Source organism: Tyto alba, unplaced genomic scaffold (genome assembly GCF_018691265.1).
Source record: "Tyto alba isolate M040663 unplaced genomic scaffold, T.alba_DEE_v4.0 Super-Scaffold_6, whole genome shotgun sequence".
Taxonomy (NCBI): domain Eukaryota; kingdom Metazoa; phylum Chordata; class Aves; order Strigiformes; family Tytonidae; genus Tyto; species Tyto alba.
The window spans coordinates 19,937,768-19,963,752 of record NW_024881327.1 but is presented as its reverse complement, the minus strand read 5'-3'; the positions used below and the strand labels follow the sequence as shown (position 1 = coordinate 19,963,752).

At 40.9% G+C, this 25,985-nt stretch overlaps 1 protein-coding gene across 6 annotated transcripts in view; it reads right to left on the bottom strand.

Annotated features, from left to right (window-relative positions):
- Positions 1-25,985, bottom strand: part of STOX2 (storkhead box 2) — a 148,010-nt gene that overhangs the window by 32,452 nt on the left and 89,573 nt on the right. The window contains exon 1 of one of the 6 annotated variants that reach the window (XM_032999024.2): positions 6,231-6,661. The exons of the other annotated variants lie outside the window; for them this stretch is intronic. The gene's annotated coding sequence lies outside the window, so the exon portion shown is untranslated. Of the gene's footprint in view, positions 1-6,230; positions 6,662-25,985 lie in introns of those variants that run through there. 6 annotated transcript variants of the gene reach the window in all.

The following is a 25,985-nucleotide window of genomic DNA, read 5'->3' as shown; positions in this document are numbered from 1 at the left end:
GATGGGAACACGGGAAGTGCCATGGCACAACAGTTTAGCAACTCACCAAATCTGCTGCCTCTCTCATGGCAGTTAGGCATCTTAGAGGAAGCATTAGAAAAACAACTGCACACATTGCCACTGGTGTCTACTGCTTATTAAAGGGAAATGCCCTTGTTCCAGACAGAAACAGTTTTTTCGAGATCCTCAACGACTAGCAGATTTTCATTTTTTCTCCCAATTAGTATGACTATCAGCAAATGAAGTGATCAAAAGCTACCTCCCCAAATAAATGACAGTACCTGCAACCAGGGATTCCCACGATTAAACAACTCGCTATATTAAATGTTTCCTCCTGTCCACTTCATATGGTTATTGCTTCTTAATTTTATTCAGCACTCATTTTATTACAGGAAGCAGTAAACCAAAACCTACAACAGGCATTTTACTGCTATTACAACAGTAACACCTTCCTACATCCTGCTCTTTTCCTTTTAAGTGAAATTTCAGGAATCTGAAAATCTCCCTGTACAGGAGCCATAAAACTGAACACAGTATCCAAAACAAGAAGGAAATTATCAATTTCACAGAGTTCTCTGGCATGACTTCTTATTTATCTCCTAATTTATAGTCTTATGTTTAGATTTTTAATTACCAACCCCCACTCATCTAACACTTTCACCACTGACTCCAGCAACATGCAGACCATGCCCCTAAAAAAGTATGAAAGCTAGCATATTTGAGCACAATTTTTTCAGTGTTCACTGCATTGCCTTACACTACGTTGCTGATGTCACCATTTTGCAGAACTGCTCAGCTGTTTTACTCAGCTGCTGCTAGTGCCTTCTGAAGTCCTCCTCAGCAGTCTTAATGAAACTGAACAATTGTGATCTGACAGGGTTACCACTTCATTATCCATTTCATCCTTCAGAATTCTAATACAGCTATTAAAACCCAAACATTTGTTATTGATCCCTGCTGCACAGAACACGGTTAACCCTTGCCAGGTACCAGAACTGGCTGCTCTTCTTTTTTCTCCTCTGTATTCTAAACTGAGATCAACAAGACTTTTCTCTTGGACTTTCACCAGGCATTTATAAAGCACTAGAGCATGGAAGAGTCCTTGTGCTCCCCAAATGTCACTATGACCCAGTTTTCTGAAAGATGAGAGAACATAAAAATAGTTGTGCCTTTGTCCTCTTACTCAGTATAGAGAGACCTAAACTAGGATATCAAGACTATGTTCCTGATACAATCCCAGGAACTGATGATGATCATAACTTATACTGAACTAAACCAAAAGGCTAGCAAAAGGAGAGATTTGAGATATTTTCTTGAACAAATTTGGCAAGTAACCACTGGACACAGAGAGAAAATAACACACGGCAAAATTTTTAGATCAAAGCATAGGGGATGTATAAATCCAAGCTCTGAATGACTACATTTTATGCCACAGCAAGATAAGATTTTCTTAACATACATTAAAACAACAACAACCACCAAGTCACTCTTTATTCTGGACCATAAGAAAAAAAGGCTTACAGTTACTGCCATATTCTTTCAATGAACTACCCCCACAGGCAGTACTTTAACTCACCCAAGCTTTGTGGACCCAGGGGCACAAGACTCCTATTTAGAAAGATAAAAAGTGTCTCTGTCAGAGCTGGAGCTGGACAAAGCTCTCTGCTTCAAAAGCATTTCTGTTCATCAGTAAACACTGCACTGCACATGCTGCACACCCCTCTCCTCACCTGGCCACCCCCTTTCGGAGGTTGGAACTGCTGCGCAGATCAGCCCCTGGAAATACCTACAGGGGATGTAAGTAGCTCTAAGAGCATTTTTTGAAACCTCTGATGTTCCTCCTGCCTGTTCGGTAGCTACAAATTTTAGTCTTAAAGAGCTGATGTAGAAGCTACTTAAAGAAAAACCTAGGCTATAAAGACTGAATTAGCAGCAGCAGAAGATTGGTGAGAAAACCAAGAAACAATATGAGTAAGAACAAACACAGGAAAGGTTAAAAGGAAATGTGAGGAAAAAGATGATTTTCGTTTGATTCCCAAAGCAGGCGATGGCAGCATGTGTGATGGTAATGATGAAAGAAGACTTGTTAAAAGAATCCAAATGCTTAGCGGGGCTAAACGGAAGCAGAAATAATAACCAAATGGTAAGAAATAAAATTAGTACCTCCAGCTGTAGGAAGGCTGGGAAAATAGAAGGGTCTACAGGATTGCTGGAATTAGCAAAGTGGGAACGGCTGCGTGTATCAGTGAGGAAAGAAGTGAACAAAAGGAGAGTTGTTTCATGAAGGCCGATCTGCATGTGCTCTGCATCCACTTGCTGCTTGCCTTTGTTTTGTTTTCTAGGCTGACCTTCACCTCCCGCCACACAAAGGATTCAATGAAAGCCTCCGTTCAAAGTCTCAATGAAAAGCCCGAAATAAAAAACGTATCTTACACTGCAGCCCAAAGCCTGAGCCCAAGTGCCAATAACCCAGCAGCGGCAGCATCCCTGGCAGCTCAGGCATGAGCCAGAGCACCCGGCTCTGGCCAAGGGAACCTGCATCCTGCAGGGGCTTTGAATGAGCCCTCCCAGCGTCTGGAACTGGCAGAATAGCTAAAGAGAAACATTTAGCTTGTTTTGCAAAGGGTTGCTCCTAAACTTTTATGATGAAAGATGAAAGCTAGAGGGAGGAGGGGAATTTACAGGACAGTAAAGAAAGTTGAGAGTAAATCAGGAGCGTGCATGCTAATAAGGCACACATGCAGCATCACTCCACCAAGGGAGCACACGAACAGTTTGGGCAGTTTGAACCAAAACATGTGAAAGCAGTTAAGCATGTCATCACCAGTACTGGTTTTAGAACTGTTCTGCTGCTTTATGAGAAACTCTTCAAAACAGACATGCACATGTAGTTTCATAGAAAGAAGGTGCAATCCTCAAGAACTTGAAAATGCAAGGCTGCCCAAAGGGCATCCTGCACGCCATGTGTGGTCTGCAAAGCCTCTGCATGACTCTTGTGATTTTTTTTTTTCTTTAAATTGTGGTATTTTATTTTACTTCTGGTATTACATTTGATTGACATATTGCAATGTGGATTTGTTATGCAGCATCCAGTTTGGTACACTCTCTGAACACAATTTGGGGAACATCTGCATAACAGGGCTAAGATGAAAACTGACCTCAGGGCTTTGGTCTAAAAGTAATTTACTGCCAGAATTATCTTGGTGTAATTATAACTATGTAAATCCCCATTTATTCTGGAATAAAAGTGGGGGGTTTTAACCTGATTTAGCTTATACAACTTCCAAAAGTTGTATCAATGGGGGCAGTTGTACATGCATAATCCTGCTAGATTCTCCTGCGTGACCTTTCATATCACATATAAAAAAAGTGAAAATTAAAAATGGAATAATCAATAGTAAAAATAAAATACTAATTTTATTAGATGCAAGAACATGTCTTCCTGTTGTTCACTCATATGCTCTCTAATGTGTTCAAAAAGTAAATGTTAAATCAAAGGAATTACCCTTTTCTTTTGCTAATATTTTTTCCTGGGTTCCAATAGCTTCACTCTTGAAGAGCAGATAACCATTGACATTTAGAGTTGCAAGCACTATTTCTCTAAAAACTTCCTGTTATGGTCAAAGGCAGAGATATTAAACGAGCCAAATTTGGTTCCTATTGCCATATGTTGTTTTCAATAGTCATAGCTTGAGTTTCAAAACTGATGTAGATTTGCACTTCCCTTTATCTCCATTGAGTGCTGCTGTACTCTCAAGTACTTCTGAAAATCAGGACAGTTACTCAGGAGTCTAATTTTAGGCATTCATTTCTGGAACCTGGGAAAAAAGCTCAGACTTGAATGTGAAAAAATCCATACACTTAAGCTATTCAGGAATATTTGAAAGTCTTGGACACAGTGCTTGAAGTTATGTCTCCTCCATACTTCCATTTATAAATAAGAGCCTAAAAGTCTACTTCAGGGCATAAAGATTTGAATGTGATTTACATGTCTTTTGCCTTGCTCCTGACAAACTTTTTTTGATGAAAGTTCTGATATAATTAGTGTTTCCAATAAAAGTTTTTGGTTTGCAGTGTTATACTCTTAAGATGAAGAAAAAGTAAAGAGGGATACAGAGTAGAGTTCTTGGTTTTAGAGAAAATAATTCCAGTATTCATGACATCTTTGGAGACTAGGGATGTAAAAGACTCGTGTAACTTCCCAATGACGTTTTCCTCCTGATAAAGTAGTATCTTTCAAAGGCAGGAGTAACCTTGCCAAACATAATCACCACGAATATTCCCCTCATACGCAGCCTCTGACTGTATCATTCATCACCTACGCAGACAGACATTATGCAAGCCTGTTTGCCAGATAATGCTCCTTAGGAAGTGCTTGTAGAACACCAGAAGTACATAAACTCTCCCTAGAGAGTGGGCCATCTCCTTCAACTGTGGCTTTTACCAACAGTGAAGTCACACTGCTGGCTTTGTGGTATCAGAGTTCTCTGTAGCAGCAGTCTATGAGGTCACAAATAAAGGATTATCACTTTGCAGTATTAAGGGAACTAAGAAGCTGGTCTGTCAGGAAGTTGGGTTTTACTTCAAACAATGGGAATTAGAAGAATGCTGAAAATAAATGGGTTGTAAATTGTTTTTGTCTGGCATACACCTTTTTTTCAATACTGTAAAATAAGACACTGCTTTCTTTGACAGCTCCCAAGCAACTGCATGAACTGCAGGCTGCCTTTTGCACTACTACCTGGGAGATGAATCCTGAAACAACTTCCTATTCTTTTGACTCCTCAGTCATTTGATTTTGCAAGTGCAGACAGCAGTCAGACAACTCTTCTCAAATTGTCTGCTGGTTAGTTTATTCACAGGTGTTCAAAGCTAGCAATAAGTTCCAGAAAGTGATCAAAAAAACCCACAAAAACCCCAGAAAAGGAAGCCTGAAAACATGTTGTCTTGGCCCACCTTACTGTTTAGGTAAGGATTTGTGAAGACGAGTCCAAACCAGCAGCCTATGTTCCCAAGAAAGATTGAAAAATGTATGCATTATAAGTTGCTGTGCTTTAAATACTTGTTTAAAATGCAAGAAAGTGATTATTTAGAACAACCTTCCCTGCAAAATACATTTGAAGTCACAGGAATCTCTACTACAAACCTTACCATTAGAATAAAAGTAGGAATAATTTTATTATACTGTTAGTGGTTCATTTTGTTTACCAATACCCGGTTTACTCCCCAGTGGATACTCTGTTTAAAAGTTTTGTAGAACACAGAACTCCAGAACTGGTTTGAAACTATTCCAAAACCTTAATCTCCACTTTCCCATCATGGAGCAAATAAAGAATAGTACAGTCACCTGACAAATGCTTCCCGGCCCCTCGAGGAACCACTGAGGCTTCCATGCAACTATCCAGAGCACAAATTAAAAGTTAATTTGATTTCAGCTTTTAAAGTGAGCTATAGTTCACCAGGGCAGGAGGGAATGAAAGGAAGGATGATACCAGGTAAAAGACTTACTACATTATTTGTAGAAATTCTATGCCTCAAGCATGCTTGCACATGAAAATCTTTCTCCCGTGTTTTTGAAGTAATTGCCCATTTTTCCAGATGCCTGGCAACTCAGGCTGCCTGATGTCTGGAAACTAGCTACTGCACGCATATAGACTCATCTTACATGTGCAGTGCCCAACGCATCAGGTGCGCTATGCCGGCATAATTTGTCTGTCAGGGACCATCCTAGATTTTAAGATTAAGATCTAAAAATCCTAAAACAGCCTGCTCTGTAATTTGCAACTTGAGCTGTGATGCAACCGTAAAGCAGTCATACAGTGTGAGAGCATCTTGCAACTTCAGGAAAATTTTGAGTGAGAGTCTACTTGCAGCTTCCTGGAGCTAAACAGAGAAACTTCCAGCATTATGAGCACAGGCACTAATATCAATTTCCATTACAGGACTGGAAGAAAACATTGAACAACTTTGCAGCCGATGATCAAGAATTCACCTGGAGTCTCAACCACCGGCCTAGATTTCTACTTTGTAGTTGGATGACTGTTATGAACGTTGAGAAGAAATAACATAGACAGACTGATGAGACGTTTCACAGTGCTTTAAATATACTTTGAAATTTTGTAACCTGTTTAAAAACATTATTTGTTTCTTTGCCCTCCAACACTAGCAACAAAAAAATCTCAAAGTAAGTAGTGCTTGGGTATACCAGATTTACTCGCTGTGCCACTAACCTCTACGACGTTCTAGGCCTGTAAATAACGGCCGAATTCAGCCGTGCTGAATTCTGACGTGGTAGGAAAGACACCACCGCCTTCAAAGAGCTCGCTTCCACCCGGATCGTCCCCTCGCACCGGCGCTGAAACAAACACCCGGCCTTTACTAGAAGGGCAGCTTCCAAGCGGCCCACTGCAGCTCAGCGCACGTCCAGCCGCCAGCACGCCCCGTGCTAATGCCCGGTACGAAGGGCAAGGCCCGCTCCCCGCTCCCCGGGGCGGGAAGAGCAGCCCCGCCGGTACAACCGGGCGGCCCGCCCGCCGCGCCGACACTCACGCCAGCGAGGGGGGCCGCGCAGCGCAGCGCAGCCACCCATCCACCGCCCCGCGCTGCCGACGGAGCTTTTATTGTGCAGCAAAGCGAGGTAATCGACTCAAACGGGAAAGAACCGGGGAAGAAAAGCGGCGCGGCGGCGGCTCCCGGTGACGCGGCTCCTCACCGGCGGCGCTGAGGGGCAGCCGCGCCGCCCCGCCCCCCCCCCCGTCCCGGCATGCCCCGCGCGGGGGCACGGCCGCCCGTCGCCACGGCAACGCGTGGCGGCAACGTGCGGGGCCCCGGCCCCAACATCTCCCTTCCCCAATCTTAAAGGAAAGCTGGCAACTTTGCAGGGCGCCCCAAAACGAGGAAGAAAAGCACTGTTCACCTAGTCCGAAGATGCGACGTCACCCCCGCCTTTGCGCTACACATTTTCAGCCAAAACCGGGGGCAGTGTTTTCCTTCAGTGAAGGCCATCCATGCCCCCGCCATTTTGGATGCGGTAGCAGTTGCCATGGAACATGCACCTCTGTGTGCTGCTGCTGCCTCTGGAACCACCCGAGTCCCACCCAGGCGGAGCTCAGAAACAAAAAAAGAAACCAGCATTTTTTGTGGATTGGTTTCTTTGGGCTTGGGGTTGTGGGGTTTCTTTGTGGATTCATTTGAGGCTGGAGATTTCACATGGTGGTAAAACAGATTTCCATCCAATTCCTGTATCAGCACTCTGTTCTCATGAGAAACCTTCCCACCTGATGTGAGGGTGTGGCAGGGCCTTGGTGTTCCAAAAAAGTAGTAAAGGCACAAAAACCCCTTCGCCTCCCCAAGGGAGGTGTGCCAGGACATGTGCTGCTGATGCCAGAAGTAAATCTGAACAGTCACTGCAACCAAATCCACCTCCTTCTTCAAAAGGCAAAACCCTGCAAGTATTTTATGCAACTTTTTAACTCAACATGACTTCATAATTGATCTGAGGTTTTTGTTGTTTTGTCTTTAAAGTTTAAGAAGGCAAAGAACCACAACAAAATACTCCCCTCTGGCTGCTTCTCAGGTAGAATCTAAATTTATACAGAAATGTAGGCTAATTTTCTACCTTTTTAAAAAGAAGTTATTGTCTGAAAAAAGACAACCATAAAGGAAATGGTTTTGCACCAGAAGGGTAGAAAAACCTGCTACCTCTACCCTGAATAGATGCAGGAGGTTCTATGACCCAAACACGCTTTGTAAAAATAGCAGCCAGCACACATGCTGGAATTCAAAGCTGTAGAGCAAATCAGAAAGCTAAAACCAACCACATTCTCCTTATCCCTTGGTTCTGCTTATAAAATTATGTCTGACTACATAGTCTTAAAAAAACAAAAAGAAAAACCAAAAAAAAACACCAAACGACAGAAACAAACAAAGATCAAAAGCAAGCAGGACAATTAGTCTATAAAGGCAAATCACAGGGTAAAAAAAAGTGCCTGCTGTGGATCCTGAGGATGAACTTGAACTTTGAACCTGGGCCGAAGGTTTTCTTCGCAAGTGTAAATGAGCATCTTGATCTTTAGGGCTGGTGTATCTCATGGTCCACTGGCATCAGTGACTTGTATGGTCTAACCACACCAAGCTGATGGATGCTTAGGAGTATTTGTGTCACAGTAACTCTGTGTTTGGGATGCAGCTGATGCAAGCGCTGGTAAGACACATGAGGTCTGAGGCATGCTGTGGTCAAGAATCAGCATCATGACCTCATTCTCCTCCAACTCTCATGCACAAGGGAAGCTGAGATTGGAACAGCAACCAATTAACCACGGATTCAGCCTGCATTTCAATGTTCTTCCCTTTACTAGCTCACTAATCATTTGAATTACTTAAGGAAGCTGCACAAATGCTTTTATTCCAGACTTTGACATGCAACCCATTACTAGTGCTGGCTAACTTGAAAGCAATGGAAACTTTCTGCTTGAACAACAGAAAAAAAGATCAAGAAGGTAACGTAGCAGAGCAATACCAATTTTGAAAGGCAACTGCCACCACTCTAAGCAAGACTGGGAACTGCTGCATGGCAGCACAAGTGCTAGGATCTCCCTCGCCCTGCAACTACACACTGGAAATGCACACACAATCCACAAGGCTACTGGCACAGCCCTTTCATGCTAAACAAACAGCCGAAAGAGTGGGGGAAAAAAAAGCAAACAAACAAACAAACAAACCCAAACCAACCCTCTAAAAACACAATTTCCCCATGCCAGGCAGTATAAAAAAGCAACAGCAAGTGATTCCAATGATCATGCAACCTCTGGCATACAGGAAATCGCAGGTCAAGGCTCAGAGTAGAAACTTCAAGCCAAGACAGTGCAAAGGTTTTTAAAAAGGCATACCACCATATTGTGTCCAAATCATTTTCTTGCCTATACATCAATTTCCCATAGTGCTGCTTTGGCTCCTCTGTTCGCCATTAACCTTTGAGACATTTAAATGCTGGCAGTCATCGTTCCTTCACTAATAGCACTGAAACCCATCACTTCCTCTACAAGTGAGGTATGAGGAAATGGTTCTTTAATGGGTGACATCAGCAGTGTCTAGCATTTTACAAGATCTGGAAGAGGACCGGCCCTGCCCCAAGGAGTTCACAACCCAGTTCAGACAGAGACAACATGTTTTAGATACAATCTATGAGGCCATGGAAACATGAGATCACTTCCTCCTTGTGATCTTGAGCTTTAAATACTTATCAATTACTTCTCCTTAAAAGGTTCCTTTGAAGAAAAAAAAAAAAAATCTCATAATGATTTTATCAGTTTTGGTATCTGGATTTGGGACCAACCCTGTACCTTCAGTTATTAAACACTTATAATTCCCTTTTTCCTCAAGTACAGGAGGAAGAACCTGGCAAACAACCATGGACGACAAGATGATTGGCAACAGCTTACAGCCAAACTGGCAGCTGCTCAGCCAAATTGCACAATCCATACAAGATGCACCACAACTATTAGCTGAAGGATGATAAGCCTACAGTCAAAAGCTATCCTTTGTATTGGCATCTCTTCTTTGTATTTAAAGAAAAGAAGGAAGAATTTGGTGCTCACGTATTTCTGCAGTATCTGAAAGCAAAGGATTCCTTAGCTTTCTCCACATACTTTCTGCTAGCTGAAAGCCTGGAATGATCTAACTACTACCTCCACATACAGGGTTTGCCCAGATACTAAAATTCTGCAAGCTTACAGATGTTTTTGCTCTTCCCTCCTTCAATGCTAAAAAGGAAATATTATGGCAAAGATTAAACTAGGATAGGCACTCAATTTGTTCCAACTTCCCACCTCTCAGATGTAGGTTCAAAAATGGCAACCTGAACTGAACTAACAGATGATCATCAAACAAATTACAGCAAGAATCAGACTTGAGGCCCTGCACTGGCCTCACCTCACTGAGAAAGAACAGCAGGAGGAGATCCTCAAACAGCACACCTGGATTCTTCCAGCCACCAGGAAAAGCTCCAGCACAGGTCCAGCACACCTAATTCCTGCAGGCTAATTGTCAGAATTCCCTAAACAGCACCAGGAAAACAGCTTTGCTTCAAAAGCAACGGGTGGTCAAGATGTTGGAAAGCTACCCAACACATCTGTGGTGCATTCAGTGCTGTGACTGTAACTGACAGAAATGTGCCTGGCTCAGCTTCACAATACCCTTCTGGGGTAACTCCCTGACCATTCAGATTGTTTTTACAGTTTGTGTTGAACATTGTGGCGCAGCAGTTACATTGCTTATGTTGATAGAGCTGACTAGGTCAGAGTTAGCTCTGGCCTGCCTATACAAAATGAAGTTATGCTCACAGCTCCTAGTACTCAGCATATCCTAGACATATGTTCGGCCCTTTTAGACATTTTTTAAATTTTGTTTTGAAATTAAGCATCTGGAAAACCTTACTGGATAGTTTATGCAAAATCGTCTCTTCCATGCCAGAAATCTTTCATTTATAGAAGAGAGATAGGGTTAAACAGGCAATAAAAAACCCCATACATACCCTTATTGCCCTCGAAACACTTGTCAGATTCATACATTAGAAATTATATACTCTTGTCTGGGCTTAAAACCTTACTAGGAAATCGGGTGCTTTTAATAGGCAAAACATCTAAATTGGCAGTGGAACCAGAACCAAACTCCCTATAGCAGCTCTGGAGAAACCAAAACTGAGTCATGCACAAAATCAGCTCACAGCACTCAACCCTTGTTCAGCCACACTGCCAACAGGTACGTTTGGGTAAGCCTCAGAAAGACCAAACCATCCCAGCCTGACCTACAGCGGAAAATAAAGCCATTGCTAACAACCAGTTTGAGCTAGATCCTCTAGACTAATACTGAAAATGCTGCTGACTGGATGTCATCACTGCTACTTCAGATGGTATTAGGAATCCATCACCACGCTAGTGATATGTTGTGGTATTTCTCCTTTGGTCATAGGAAACTGGAAGCCCTTACACAGACAAGTCATCATTTGTCAGAGCATTCATAGATGCTTAACTGCACGATAGAGCTAACCAACCCAAAGGCTAACCATTGCACTCCTCATCCATCCCTGGACAGCCAGTGTTTATGGTTGACCTTCCCCCATGAGTTATTTTAGGGAGCTATCCCAGCAGAAGGCTAGTCCTGACAAAAAAAAACTGAATATTTTATGCCAAACCCTGACTGAGTGCCCTGTTAGGAGAGAGGAGGCCCTGTCTCAGAGCAAAGTAGGAGGCAGTAGTCCACAGGCAGTGCGGGTATGGAGAAGCAGGACCACTAGTTGGGGCCACTAGTTATATGTAAGAACTATTCAGTTATCAGGAAACTGCATCCACTTACTACAAAAATGACTGATACAGTCACCACCCTGACAGGAAGTCCATGTGACAACCAGAATTTTGAAAGGGCTTTAAAAAGGCTTACTAAATTCCGTCTGTTTTAATGGCAGGTGGGTTCAGGTCTATCAGTACTGGTTTTATCTACAAAGGGCAGGTTTTGCAAAAGCAAGCACAGTTTGTCATATCCAACAGACCATCGAGACTTGAACAAAGTAAGGACGCATAGCTGGAATAAACAAGGATATAAGTACCAAGTGCACATTCCAGGAATGTGTTTAAAAATAGTGCTGTTCTGACAGAGACAGCATGTACCCATTTTCATCAGTAGTACCAAGGATCTGTTAAAAATCATCACCAGCAATACTGAGTTTCCCAAGGAATATGGTCTATTAGACATGAGATACCAACCATTCTAGCGGAAAATAACACGCAGGAGAAGACAGGCAGAATCCTGCATTTCTCCACCCACTGCTGGAGTATCTCCCCAAAACACAGGCGACACACAGTCAGAAAGAATAGATTCACATCAGTGACGTCCTACTGTGTAGACTACAACTCCACTTATACTAAAATGTATTAGAAAACCATACTGATACTGTGAAATATTAATTTTGGAGAAAGGGAGAATGATTTTGACAAATGTCAGAACTTCCTGTTACTACATTCCTACATGAAGTGTTTCTTGCTCTCCCCTCAAATTAGTTTGTTCCGAAAGGCTGCATTAGGTAGAGCAATATTTAAAACATTTAACAGTCAAATTTGAAACGAAACAGTCTGATCCTGCTGAAATTAAGTATTTCATCTGATCTAAAAATACAGGCTTTAGCATTTTCTTCCACGTGAAATTTGACTACTTTGGAGCTCTGTTTCAAATCAGAAAACAATTTCCTCAGAATCCGAAAACCTCCACAAAATAGTGCTTCTGTCTACTAGTCAACCATACGTAAGCATCGAGTTTTACAACATGAGTTTTAGCATATGTCCTTACAAGAATATCAAGTATCACATATTTCCTCATGTGAAACTTGAGAATCTTAACACATTAGTTTCAAATGAAAACTTTCATTCAGTCTGAGCAGGATTTGAACTTGAAGCAGTTTTGCCTTGTTCTGCATCTCAATCCCTGTTTTGTTAATTTATCTTGCAAATGCAATACTTGATTGATTTGCATGTGTTTATAAATATGTATGTACAACTCAGAATAGGAAAGCAGCAACACCATTACATCAGCCTCAACACCTGCACCATGTTGACTGAAGCAGAGAAGACCGTCTATTGTTTCTCCTTCTTATTAATGTCTGACTTCCTAGCCTTATAAAGTCTTTAATTCTCTGCCAGTAACAGAAATCATGCTGACTCTATTTGATTTGCAATTTCCACTATGACTGAAGAGTCAGGTCTTAAAGAAAAAACAAAAAAAAACCAAAACAAAACGAAACAAAAAAAAAAAAAACCCAAAAACGGGAAAAACAATGAAAATGTCTAACAAATATTCTTAGAATTTTTATAATAACATTTGCCCCAAGTGCCCATTTGTGTGGAAAATGTTTAAAATGCTCCATTTAAAAAAAAAGTCTACAGTCCTAAGGGAGCTTTTAGACTTATACACAAAACACTTTCATGCAGATTGAGGGCATTAAGCACTTCATGCATTAAAAAAAAAAAAACCAAACCACCCCCCCACCCTCAAAAAACCCCAACAACAACAAAAAAAACCAAAACAAAACACAAAGCAAAAGAACAAAAGAGCTTGAAGAAGTGTTCTGAAAAAGAAAGCAGGAATATTTTAAGTCTGAGACAGAGATCTTGTCCGTCACACTTACAGAGAAAATGAACTGCAAATAAACCAAAAGGAAACAGCTGATAAACTACAACTCATCTAAAATGTTGACCTTAAAAACCAACTCATTTTGCACCACAGAATTTTACCATTTTTTCTGCTAAGCTATGCATTTAGGCAGAACAGACAATAAGGATCCAAGAGGGGCGGTGCTGGGAGAGACGCTCACCATGCGTCACCCAGAAACAGCATTGCTTCAGCAAACAGAAAATTCAGGCGAGAACTGAGACCAATATTTCTAGCCATGACAGGAGTGGTGTCACAGCACAGCTTTCTAACAGGAACAGCAGGGACAAAATCTGCTTTTAAGATGGATCTAGAGCCATTTGTAGAAAGGTTTAACAGTCACTTGCAGCAGTAGCATGAAAAGGGACTCAAAGATCCCAAATGCATCTCTCTTCAGATTCAGGCCCCTACCAGAAGGCAGTTGTGGGAACGGTGTTAGCTGGAGAAGCATCTGAATACCTGGAAGACAGACTACAAAGGAGCAAGCATTAAGACAAACCCCTGCAGGGCAGCAGGACTGCTTTGGAAATGTTTATTTTTAATTTCAAATCTTGATTCTGAAGTGATAAAGACAAGCCCCAAGCAAAGGAACTAGAACGGCAATGTCTAGAGCATGATTTCATTCTCCCTACCTTGTGAGTTGCTTATCAGCTCAGAAGGACGCTGTCAAGCTTAGCAGTCCAGGCTTGCTACTAGAAGAGTGTGGAGCTAGCAGGGGTTTTCAGGTCTGGGACCTGGTACAAGGCTGCAGATTTAGCAACTTGAGTGAGGCAGGAGTCTCAGGAGCAGACAGTTTGCTCCTGGGAACAAGATTTGGAGTGCCTAACCAAGCATTTCTGTAGGAAGGGACTGCCAGCCCTCAGTTTGTTCCCGCTTTGATGTTCAAGGGATCAGAAAGGGTAACCTTTCTGTAAGTGAACAAATCATACTATGAAAACATTCTACACCACCAATTCCTAATAAAAAAAACACATTGGAAAAATTAGTTTTGGTTGCTACATGGCAAAAACTCCAAGACTCTTTTGAAGATCTGCAGTGGTTTTGCCTTAAAGCTCATCAACACTCAAAGCCCATGAAATGCTGGCATTTTCCCATTGCTAGTAAATGTATCAAATAGCAATAATAAACAAGCATTGTGGACAAAGGATCTAACCAGTGGACAGGTTCTTCCAACGTGGACACAACACTCAGGCATTTGTCTGTCACCTCTGTGATCTTACGCCTGAGCTCTGTGGTCAAGAATATGCATTATTTGCAAGTCGTCTTACTGTTTCTTATTGGAGCCTAGATCCTTAATAGCATCATTTAATACTAATTATCTATTTAACAAGAAAGTCGTATGACATTCTTATTTCCCGTCACAAAGATGAACACCTAACAACAGATGTTTTAAATAGAAATTTAATGATGGATAGTGTCTCACAAAACAAGGCAGACATACCAGAGAATGTCCCCATGCCTCTGTTGTATTGGATGCATCGTTCTTGTAACAGTCAGGACTATTCATTAACCAGCTATTAGCTGAAAAAAAATAAAACATCCACAAAAAAGTAGCACCAACTTTTTGAAAGTGCAGTAAACTAAGACACCGCTAAACTTTTAAGAGGCAGAAAAGGATTTTAGCTAGAAACTTCACCCTGAACTACTTTATCTAACTGTATCTCGTACCTTGCAGAGAGCTGCCACAAAAATCCAGGTAGATTCTGAGCATGTGAAAAAGAACAACAACAACAAAAAAAAAGCCCCAAACAAACAAACAACAATAAAAGGGAAAATTATGATCTTTCAGAAATACCATGGATGAAGGCATGCAGCCTCCCCAGGAGAGCCTCTCATCTTGGGAGTTAATTTTGTGCTTGCCTATTACAAACCCAAAGGATGTACACAAAACTGAATGGGTGAAAGTGATTTAAAATGTGTTTCTAATTATGCTTGAATGAGAAGCTGCTTGTGGAGTTATTCACACAAACCATTTCCGTTTGTTAAAGCCATTATCCTGACTCTCTGACTACTCCCCCTCCTCCTTAAAAAGAAAAGAAAAAACCAAACTAACCAACCAGAAAAAAAAAAAACAAAAAACAAAAAACCAGAAAGACCGAGAACTATTTAAATGTTTTGATGTGACAAATGCCAGATTCCAAAAAATATAAATGTGCTTGAACAATGCACTTAAAACTCTTATCCCAGTACCTTACCTCTTCAGATAAACCTCCTGAGCTCATTCAAAATGCAAGCACTTTAAACATATAAACACGGATATAACTTTCTAGCTCTCATAAGAAGATAATGAATCACAAAGTTAACTTTTTGCTTTCAAGATGACTCTCAACTGTTGCTTCAGTGATTTTGCTTTCAGCCTCACCCTGTCCCGATCCTGGCATGTTCTGCTGGAGAACACACACAGAGATCAGAAAGGCTTTGCTTCAGATTCAGAAAGAAGATAAAGATAAAAAGTATGGGTGATCACAAGTGTGCTCTATCCTGCCTGAAAGGACAAGGGGGAAGGGCTGATGGTGATGAGGGGGTGCAAAAGAGCACACGTGATATAATGAGAAAGGGGAAATGCTCTTCCGGAATGGGGTGGAGGATGGGGGGAGATCTAAAGAGTTATGAAGAAAATAAGAGACAAACTGGCAGTTTTTAAAGTCCTGAGAGAAAACACATCTACAGCATTTGGGAAACTGATGTAATTTTTTAAAATTTAAGGTAGAAGACAAAAAAATAAGAAGATTTAAAGGAGAAAGTTAGAGAAAGATACCTACTCTGAGTTGGGTTCCCAACAGACGCTGACACCGTGAAGCCCTGGCATTTAAAGGGGAAGGTGTCTAGAAAATGCTTTTCCTCCAAATTAAAACTGGACAAGTCTATGATCAAGGGAGATCTATAAGCAAGCAAACATCAGCACAATGGTCCTGTTGGTCACCCAGACCAGAGACAAAACTAACAAGCTGTTTACTTGACCATGGGAAGTGAAGGGATAGCTATTTGGAGATGACGCATGAAAACCACAGCAGAAACCCTAGGCTGGCCCACACTGCTGAACAGGCTGCGCATCCTGGACATGGTTCCCAAGCATCTGTTTGGATACAGGCCTGGGTTACTGGCCGGGGGGATGGCAGGACTGGAAGCGGGGTGGAATCCAGAGCCTCCAAATGCTGCTCGGCACTTCCAGTCACAGGACAACCTGATGCAGAGAGGAAGGATTTCTACCCAGGTTCTTGCAGAAGTCAGAATACCTTCCAGGCAGCAGCACCTTCACTTCATCCTCCATGACCTGCTCTCCATCCATTGCCAAGAACTCTTGTTTGGGTTGGTGGTTTTGGAGTGTTTTTGGTTGGTTGTTTGGGATTTTTTGGTTTGTTTTTTTCTTTTTTTTATTTGCTTTGTTTTGATTTTCCATTTCTTGGTTCACTCTCCATTCTCAGGATGTAATTAAGGTTCAAAGTGAAGAAAGAAGGGGAACCAGCTCTGTGTCAGTGATTAGCTCAACATCCTGTTAATATCCACCCATAATCTCTCCCAGTCTAGGCATGTATCACCTGAGAACTCTTCATTAATGAGAAGCTCAAGACAGTTTATGAGACCCCAGGTAGTTTAATTTTCCAGTGGTTGCCTCCATGGGTTACCAATTTCCATTTTTTGTTATACATTTAGTTATACGGGCAACAAATAACGTCTCCTGTGATTACATAACCAGGTATTATACTTTACTCCCAGAAACCCTATCCTCATCATACCAGGGCCTGTACCCCCGACATGAGGAAAATAAGCTTGGTTAAAAATGAGAAGCCTTGTTTTCCCATGCACTAGGACATCCTTTATTTTACACATTTAAAGCACAATACAGCTGAGTACAAGCAGCTAGAGTGCCCTCAAAAGTTTTACTGTTTTTTTTTTTTTTTTTTTCATTCTCATTCTTTTGCTTGTTAACAAATTGGGTTAGTTTCATAGTCTATGGGTGTCAGTGTTCAGAAAAGAATGAAAAGATCAGCAAGTTACAGATACAGCTTTTAACGAGTTCTCAAAGTTCCTTAAAATCTCATAAAACAAGTATCACTTACGTCCCCATCACGTAGCACAGTGATCCATATTGAACATGTGCCACAACAGCATATGCACACCATTTCCCTCACAGAACACTGCTCAGTCAAGTCAAGCTGACGTGAGAATACAGTACCCCGCATTTCCATTTTTTCCCTTTTCCCAGCCTCGGTGATGACAGGTAGCAGGTCTGTAACCTAGCTTTGTCTTGAGCATCCCCCAGGCAAACATTACCGAGTCTAGCCTTGCAGAGCTCATGGAGGACTTCACTAGCTACTGTGGCAAGACAATTCTGGCTATTCAGGTAGCCACAATGATTTGGAAGCAGGCAGGCAATTCCCAATTCTGTCTTCTGCTTTCCCAAGACCTTGGGAAAACAGAGATTAACATCAAACCACTAGAGAACGGTGACCTAAATGCTAAAAAACATACTACACCCTTGCTGCTGACAAGACTGCTCATTTCGGAATGGACAGGCTCTGTCTATCTTACCAACAGTTTTTTCCATTTATATACATACTCCCTAACACACACACAGGTTCTCATCATCAGACAAGGGTTGAATGACAGAAGGTTAAGAATCATTCCTATCTTTTTTTTTTCCCTTGTTGATATTTTTTAAGCAAAAATGAATTCCATTTATGCATCATTTATGGAGGTTGTTTTTAACTCTGCTGTTCTGCACATAACTACAAGAACAGGGAAGGTAATGGCTCTGCTGCAAAAAAGTGAATAAAAGCTCCAAAAGTACGATTTATTCCACACTCCCCAAATTCCAAAGTGAGGTCTCTCTTGCAAACTATAGTTAATAATCTGGATTCTTCTTTGCTGCGTTATTATTTCACTGACAGAATTTGCTGGCAGTGTAAAATGTAGAATATTTTACTCTGCATATATTTTTAATATCCATCTCTTTTTGCATCTTACTTATCTTTGAGTACATTGTTTAGAGCCTAAGCCTTCACGGCATTTACAATCGTTCATATTCTGTGCCCAGCACAATGGGTACCTAACTGCAATACAAATAAATAATTACAGTAAGAATAAATTGGCATTTTCTCATCAGCCACACACCAAGCATGTGAACTTTAGTGAAGTCTATGTGCTTTCAGAGCCAAGACTTGGATTTCTGGTCATGGGCAGGTCAATAGAAAGGGAGAGCTGGGTTGGGTTGGGATAGAGAGGGCCAAGTCCAAGACTTACCCAGTAGAGGTCAGGCTAATCCAAAAGTTCACCATCATTATGGGTCCTAAGAAATTGTCTCCTTAGGTCCTTCCCACTGCTTCCCCTCAAAATGAATCAGTAAGTATTTTTACAATGTGTCAGATATCTACAAGTTACTGTGAGAAGTTACTTAAATCAGCAAGAGCTCAAGTTTGTTGGCCAAAATACTCTTGAAAAAGACTGAGACAAAAGTATCTGATACCAAATATTTGAAGACCTCAGTATTATCATTGGGCAAAAATGTATTAATTCAATTAAAAAAGAATGAAAATCCACTGTTGCAATATCAATAAAACATTGTATCTGGTCTCCAATAATATTTCTACTGAATTTTGCTTAGAGACATGAAGCATAGTAAATGTTTGTAAAAATATGTATTCATATGGGTATTTGTAATAACAGTAAGGGTCTCAGAATTTGGGAGTCATCTGTCCACAGAACCAAAACCAAAGCATCACTTATGGGATTTAACCCATAGCACAAAAAGCAAAAGACAGAAAGAAAACACCTAAAGCAAGACTCATGGAGATAGAATAAAGTAAGTCTGCATAATGTGCTCGTATGCATGACAAAGAATCTATATAGGCTCCCCACAGCTTTCACTTAAGAACAGAAAAACACTGCAAAAATCTAAGAAAGCAGATGCAGACCGTGTTCAGTACCATAGTATGCTGCATTGAAATAAACTAAAGGGTACAGAACAAAAAAGCATAGAAAAGTTAAAAAAAAAAGTGCAGAATCAACTATGCCTGTGTATTTGTGATATACATACATCTACGCAAATATGCATTACTTGTTGAATAAACTTTTCTTCTACAGACAACATAAGTGCTGGAGGGAGGCTTGGAGCAGGTGAGAAAGACTTTAGCACAGGTAAGATATTCAGTACCATTTCTTATGACAGCTAATACCAGAATATTGCAGACAAAGCTAAGAACACCCTGAATATTGTTTAAATCAAGGGGTTTGACACATCATCCAACACTAAGTATGGCAAGCTGCAATACTGCATTTCACAGGGGAAGACATCAGAGCTGTTATGCGGCCATTATATTAGGTACATAAGGAAGCGAAGCACTGTAAATTTGACTTGGGCAGAGTTGGTGGGCAGGGGTTGTTTGATTTATGTTTGAAATGGGTAACAATCCAGGGCACTTTTCTTGTGGCAGCACAGACATCTAACACACTGGGTTATGCTCTGGTCTCCTCTCTTTGCTGCCTACTGGAGAACACCAAGCCTGGCGAAAGCAACTTCGAATCCCCTTTGGGCTTCCCTCCCTTGCCCTGCTCTGTGGTCTTAGCAGGGTTTGGTTACAACCATCTCCCTGAAGTTTCACAGCATGCAGAAGTCTTATCCAGGAACAGACCTTCTTTTTTTTTCCCCCAGTAGTCGCCCTACTTAGGGCCTGTGTGCTGCCTTCTAAAGGCACCTCTAAGATTGCTTTCCAGTCTCTGCACTGAGGATAGTTTTTCTCCAGGCAGATCAGGAGCTTAAAGAGCTGCCCCTCTATTCCTCTTGCTCCACATTAAGGGAACACATACAGTCTAAGTGTTCTCAATGACTCTATTTAAAGCACAACTAGAACTGGCTTGCAACCTACCTGTGTTGATATTTACAGTTCGATAGAGGGTTGTGTTCCAAGTTTCCACTGTGCATGAAGTTGAAAAGAAAACTGTCCACTTCAAGGGAAATGTGTAACACAATACAAAGTTCCAAAATCACTGCTGAATTATTATAGGGCACACAAATAGTTTTATCTATATAGCACGTGCACAAACCTTTCAGCTCTGAGTAATAAAGAAAAACATGGTTGTGTAAAAGATACTGCAGGGATGCCAGAAATGGGCCTTTTCTAAATGGAAGCCACACCATACGCAGCTTCTCTATCTAGTGTACAACTCCTGCAAGGATGTAAATTACCTCATGTGAAATCCTAGAGAAGTAACATATAACCTGTTACATTTATTAGTCCAGTAACAATTTCAACTGAGGATGAAATGAAATACAAAATGAACTGTGGAATGACTAGTAAATACTACTGTTACCCTTTAAATACCTCTTCTGCAAAGCAAGAATCAGATACAGTGATTGCAAAAGCTGGAGCAGTCTCCTTCGTGACCTGAAAACCATCTACTAGCACTTGGGATGAAGTCAAAAGGGGGACACAATTCACGACATGAAAACAAGACAGACACCACCACTGCTCCTCCAGACACAGCCCATTCATCTGGACATTCAGCAGACAATTTTGCTTCTGTCTGCTATGCCAGCCACCCTTGTTCCATCCCGCAGCTAGTGATTAATCACTCTTCAGTGCAGCAATTCATCCAAGGCAAACTTTGGAAACACAAAGACACTGTGGGAATCTTATGCTTCGCTTTTTAAGTGCTTTCCTCTACCAGTGAAACTGAAAGTAGTAAAGCCACGTGGTATCACAAGATAGTATTTCTGACCACTGAAAGATATCCAAGATCTTGTGGTAGAGAGAAAAAAAAAAACAAAAAACAAAAAACCAAACCAAAACAAAAACCCCAACCCATTATGCATCTTCATATTAACTACTTAGTTGCCACTGAATACTTATCACATCACATATACATAGTTCAGTGAAAGTTTCTTCAATGAAAGAGAAACACTTTTCAAAACCAAACCTCTAACAAACATGTGCAAGCAACACTCAGTTTTGTGACAATGCGTGCTGATATCCCAGCTCAGCCCTGGCTGCACCTTGCCAACCACAGAGCTGTCTCTTTATATTCTGCTTTTCCAGCCCAGAATTCACTGCACTGCTGCTATCACCACTTTGTCGTCTTCCTCCATGCTCTTTTTGACAGCTCTTGTTAAAAACTAGCCAAAATGTAAGCTTAGTTTAAATAGGCAAATTATTTCACTTGTATGAAGGTAATCACCAAGCCTGCCTCTGTAAATTAAATTTTAAATAATAATAAAACAATGGGAACCATTCTCATAGGCACATCTGAAATCTGAGACTAGTTATGAGATGCAGCTCTGGCTAACTCTAGCACAGGTCCCACTTCATGAGGCAAAATTCAGAGGATTTGAGAAGTTTTTCTTCCTTCTGCTTGTTTATTCTCAATCATGTCACTACATACTTTATTCAGTTATTCCATCAACTGGACACAAAACTGCACAAAAAATTAGAACAATGATACAGAAGTACTGTGTAATCAACAAAATCAGTATTTTTGCAATTAAAGCAAGAAATGGCATAAAACAGGTCTAGATTAACAAAATACACTTCTAGGTAAGCTCATTAATGACAAAAATGGGTAATCCTTGAATTAGGGGTGCAGTTTATTTTAACATGGTTTTCAAGCTTCTGCTTAAGGACAGTGTGATTTGCATGTACTATACCCCAACTAAAGTAACAGAATTTATTTTCATTTGAAGAACATTGTTTGTACACAAATATTCAACTTCACTTGAGAGGAACAGCTTGTATTCACAAGCAAGAAGTTGGAATACAATCACCTGAGATCCATCCCAGTCTGAATTTTCCTCTCCTTTTGACCCTGCAGTTGTTCAGTCCAATGCCATTTTATACCGGCTACTGGGGTGATTGAAGGCAAGGTCTGGAATCCAAGACCTGCACACTCCTACTGAAAATACGTATCAGTTCTCATGCTAAGCTTCTGACGCATGTCATGCAACAGTCAACAGCGATCAGTATCGGTCTCAAATTTGCAAACTCTGATACACCTGTATCCTATGACTCGTAACATCACCTTGGATGTGTTAGCAACACTAGTTCAATTAACCAAAAGTGCAGAATCTGGGCTTTAATGCTATCAATTTACATATATTTTGAACAGAATATTTATAAATAGTCAAATCTAAGTAGAGCTCTTGTTATCCTTCCTAATGCATCTTTAGATTTTGCTGATGATGCTATGAGTTTTGTGCATGTTTGGGGTTTTCTCCTTTGTTCTGCTGACAGGACCAGGGAAGTCCCAGGGCTGAGACTGGTGGAGAGGCAGTGTTCCCAAGGACTGTACAATAGAGCAGTGTTTCCTAAAGTAGGTTATGTGAAGGATGAGCAGAAAGGCACAAGAGGGAGGAGTGATTGTGGCAAATATGATGTCACCCTTAGGATGAGCAGATCTTTGAAAATATGTGACAGCAATTTATTTTCCTAGTGGAAGCTATGCTTCCAAAAATTGGGGAAAATGCAGACCTATCCCTTGTCTAACTGAATCCTTTTAACCAAGTAGTTCTGGAAATGTGGACAACCTGGTTATAAATGGCCACATGCTTAGCCTTTGTCTTAAGCCTATGCCCAGACGACCCATTTTGCACATTTCAACCAAGAATAAAGTGACCTCATTTTCAAAAGTGCTGAGCACCAGCTGTTCCTATTGTGTTCACAAGCCGCACTATAAGTTCCTGTTTTCAAATTCTTGACCTCGAAAGAATTTTGAGGCAGCAGAGTGATTATATGTTCTTCCACTTGTCATATGCCTATTTATTTTAGTTCAAATATACAAGTCTGACTAAACTACTTTAAAATCTTGAATGCTCTGAATTAGAACAAGTACTCTTGCCACTGGAACATAAGTGTGCCACGTGATTTAAAAAAAAAAATTTTTTTTTGCACAGAAGAATGACTAGATTGAAGGTCAGAGTATTTAAACCTTAACTCTTATGTTTATTTTCAATTTTCCTTCTTTTCAATGAATGGCTTAAGAATGGAGGAAAGGTAGCATCCCAGATCATTTAACACCTGAGTTCATATTTCTGGGATGAAGTTTCTTTGCTACCTGCTGTTCTGTTAGGTCAACGAATTCAAGATCATTTTACTACAGTTCTCAGCTAGTGACTTTTACACAACAAACATGCATTTGTCTCTAATTGTTTTAAACTGTTACTTCAACATACCATTGTCATTTTGGAAGCCAAATTTTTTTTTTTTGATTTCTCATGCAAAAAAATAAATACAATTACCTTATCTCTCCCCTCCAAACCATAAGGCTTCAGATCAGCAAAAAACCCCAAAACTTAGCCACAAATAAAAAAATAAGCCATGCCAATGGATCAGTGCACAAGACTTGGTTCTGATCTTTAAATTAAGCTGTTTATTAATAAAAAGGTAGCAAGAAAAACTAAAAATACATATCCAACTTGCTACAACTTCTTGTTGCATCGTTACTGAGAAGACACTCTAATTTGCATTAAGATTGGCCTGAATGCACTGTACAGATCCCAGCAAAACATTCTGACTAAGTGTGAGGGAAGTACCAGTACCTCTGGGCATAAGTAAATGTATCCATATAGACAACATATACATACACTCCACCTAGTAATAATAAAAAAATCATAAATATTCTCTCTCCAATTACAGTATTTTAATATTCCCAGTAAGTAACTTGAAGGGCAATTGCTTGTACCCCAAAATCCAACAGGTCTTGATATCTTGCTTATGTTGATTAAGTCAGAGCTCTGTTTTGACTTCCCTGTAAAAACAAACTTGGTCTTGCCTCCTGAAACCTCCAAAGCCTTGCACTTCAAGCTCTGTCTACATGATACAACAGCAGAAAGCAAAGTTGTGGGAAGGGACCTTTCCTGAAAGCTGGGTCATTGGTTGGGGGCAGAGATCCCATAAGAGGTAAGGGTCAAATAAAGGCAGAAGGGTCTCAGGGTAACGGCCAGGAACAAAAACGTTTTGCTGCTGCACAGATGAACTCTCATCTGAGAGAACCACAGGTAATGCAGATGTGCTGGTAGCTCTGAATCAGTGGCTTAATCTGGTTTTCTGAAATTCTCCTCATACTTGCTGACATTTTATAGGTCAAGCTTTCTACAAACATCACTATCTGAAAGCCACTGACAAAGTGCACAGGAAGAGGTAAAAGTTTTCTTTTGGAAATAACTCCTAAGAGAGCCATTCAATGCCAGAACACCAATGGTTCTGAGATGTCCGAAGGTGTTTTAGAGGACACCTTAGGGTATCAATGAAGGAAATAAATAAAAATCAGCCTTTCTCTTGGTGACACAATCTTTGAAATACAACTTGTTTCCACTGCGTGAGGAAGGTTTGTCAGTGACATTTTGAGAAAAAAAATGGCTATAAATCCTACAGAAACACAGCTTATAAATCGCTTGACATGCCAGTGCTTTCAGCTTCAGCATTCCCAAGCTATTTCTCCACTCTCTCTTTTCTGGCTGCTCCTCTAAGTACTACAGCTCAGCCCCTTCCAGGCAGGTTCAACACACCTTTGTAAAACTGATGCTAAACGGTTTCTCTCAAGAGACAGGGGCATGATCAAAGTTTCTAAAATGTCATATTGGACCTGAGATCCACTTGACCAATGCCTGGAGAGGCAAGGCTAGAAGGGCAGTTAAAAAAAAAAAAAAAAAAAAAAAAGATCACAGCATGGAAGCTGGGGAAGTACTGTTAAATGTGGAAGACGGCATTAAAAAGCTAGGAACCAGCACTTAAAATACCACCAAGTTGCTGGGTTCCCTGTCCTTTTGGCTACAATGTACCACCTGCTTCTCTAGCTTCACTGGTCCCAATAGGGAGTAAAGTTTAGGAATTCTGACACTGAACTGTCTACTTATTCCTAACTGCGATGTGGGGAGTGAAAGGAAAGAGTGAACAGAGTGAGAAAGGAAGGGGAAAAAAGAAGGTAACCTTTGACTAGTCAAGATGAGAAGCATAGAAACTTCAAGAGTGCTAGATTTGAAATCAAAAAGAAACCACTTAAAAGCATGTGCACTTACCGTTAAGTTGATAAAAAAAAAACACACCTCCACTGGTTTCATACTGCTGATGCTCTGAGAACCACTGGAAAGCACATCCTACCTTTGGCTTCCAAAACCAAACCACAGTATTTCCGAGGTTCGCTCTACTGGCGAGCCACAGAGCATTTGCTAATGTCACATGAAGAGCTGGCTAAAGCCATAAATCCAGTATTAATTTGTTCCCTAATGTTATTCCTCCATGTAAACTAATGCTGCAATCACAATGAAGACATCGTTGCAAACAAGAGATCGTATTATCTTCTATAATCATGAAAGTGAGGACAAGCAACATAAGATTCCAACTTCTGTGGTTCACACACGAAAAGAAAAAATCTCTGCCATTTTAAACTACACAGCAAACATGAACTTACCTTACAAGCTACAAAAGCAAGTTATGCCTTTTGCTCCTCACAGAACAAAACCAATACAATGAACCCACATACACCAAGAAAGATCTGAGCATAACTGATAACTAGATCTCTAAAAACAAGCCATGACTCAATATATTCTCACTCCTGCTCTGAGCTGGTTTCAGGCAGCTTTTACAAGTATACAACACAGCAGGAGCCATGAGATATCCAACAAATTAGCTTACACTATTCCCATCCATTCACAAATACTTGGTCAGACAAACTTGGTGGCAGGCCATCAGCTCCTTCTGCAAGGAGTCTTAGAGTCCCACCACCCTGACCCTGACCATGGGAACAGCAACCACTCTGTCATCAGAGCCCTTCGTGGCTGTGAAAGAAGTGACGAGATG